This window comes from Nannospalax galili, unplaced genomic scaffold (genome assembly GCF_000622305.1).
Source record: "Nannospalax galili isolate Female #2095 unplaced genomic scaffold, S.galili_v1.0 scaffold1725, whole genome shotgun sequence".
Classification (NCBI taxonomy): domain Eukaryota; kingdom Metazoa; phylum Chordata; class Mammalia; order Rodentia; family Spalacidae; genus Nannospalax; species Nannospalax galili.
This window is the reverse complement of record NW_008352439.1, coordinates 123,010-124,266: the sequence shown is the minus strand read 5'-3', so window position 1 is coordinate 124,266 and position 1,257 is coordinate 123,010. Positions and strand designations below refer to the sequence as shown.

The 1,257-nt window shown below is 39.6% G+C and overlaps 2 pseudogenes; both read left to right on the top strand.

Moving 5' to 3' along the window:
• Positions 1–33, top strand: part of LOC108491626 — a 1,526-nt pseudogene extending 1,493 nt beyond the window's left edge.
• Positions 34–148: 115 nt separating this feature from the next.
• LOC103747107 lies at positions 149–1,197 on the top strand (annotated as a pseudogene).
• Positions 1,198–1,257: the final 60 nt, after the last annotated feature.

Here is a 1,257-nt window from a genome sequence, read left to right as displayed (position 1 = left end):
AAGGACCTAATGCTTGACTTTTCACAGATATAGCCTTTTGTAGAAAATAGCAGTAAGTAATGTCAAGGGAATGTTAGTCACCCAGTTATTATTTTATAATTACTTTTTCATTGATTTTCTTTTGTAGATCAAAAGGAATTTTATGGCAATGCAAAATTCCACTATAGTTACTCAGTTTGTCCTTGAGTTTTTGCTGAGACATGGGAGCTCAGGCTCCTTCTCAGCATTCTGTTCTTGCTGATGTACCTCGGCAGCCTGCTAGGGAACCTGACCATCATCATGGTTACCACCATTGACCAGAACCTCCACACACCCATGTACTTCTTCCTCAGGAATCTGTCCATCTTAGACATGTGCTATGTTTCTGTCACAGTCCCCAGTGCTTGTGTCAACTCCCTCACTGACAACAGGGACATTTCTGAGACTGGGTGTGCTGTGCAAATCCTTTAGGTCTTCTTTTGTGCATGTATGGAGGTTCTGTTACTCACCATGATGACCCAGGACTGCTATGTGGCCATTCGCCAGCCCCTCCTCTACCCCATGATCAAGAACCACGAATTCTGTGTTAAGATGACTCTGGCTTCCATACTCATTGGTCTTGTCACAGCAAGTTTGCACACAGTGGAAACATTCCAGCTGTCCTTCTGTCACTCTATTGTGATTCCTCAATTCTTCTGTGATATCCCCTCTCTGCTGAAGCTGTCTTGTTCAGACACATTTATCAATAAAATTTTAATTCTTCTAAGTGCCATCATTATTAGTGGTGGCTTCTTTATCTTCATTACCATATCATATGTTCACATATTTTCAACTGTGTTGAAGCTTCCTGTCAAAGAAGAGAGAAGAAAGGCCTTTTCTATCTGTGTCCCTCATATTACTGTGGTGTCTCTTTTCCTCAGCTCTGGTGCTTACGTGTACCTAAAACCTCCAGTTATCTCAGAAGTGATTCAGGACATGATTCTGTCTGTTCTTTATACAATTGTTCCACCATTGTTAAATCCTATCATCTACAGTCTAAGAAACAAACAGATAAAGGAAGCTATCAACAAAGTTATACTAAGAATATTTAAATTTGGAATAATACAAAAATCTCTTTTTTATTCTGCAGGGTCACTGTGTGAGATTCAAGATTTAAACAGCACTCCTTTCTGGGATCTGTGTATTATACTGTCTCACTCTTGCTCCATTGGTACCTGAGTCATACACATTATCACTATTTTATGTTTTCTTTTCACCTCTCATCCAAGAAGTAAAAAC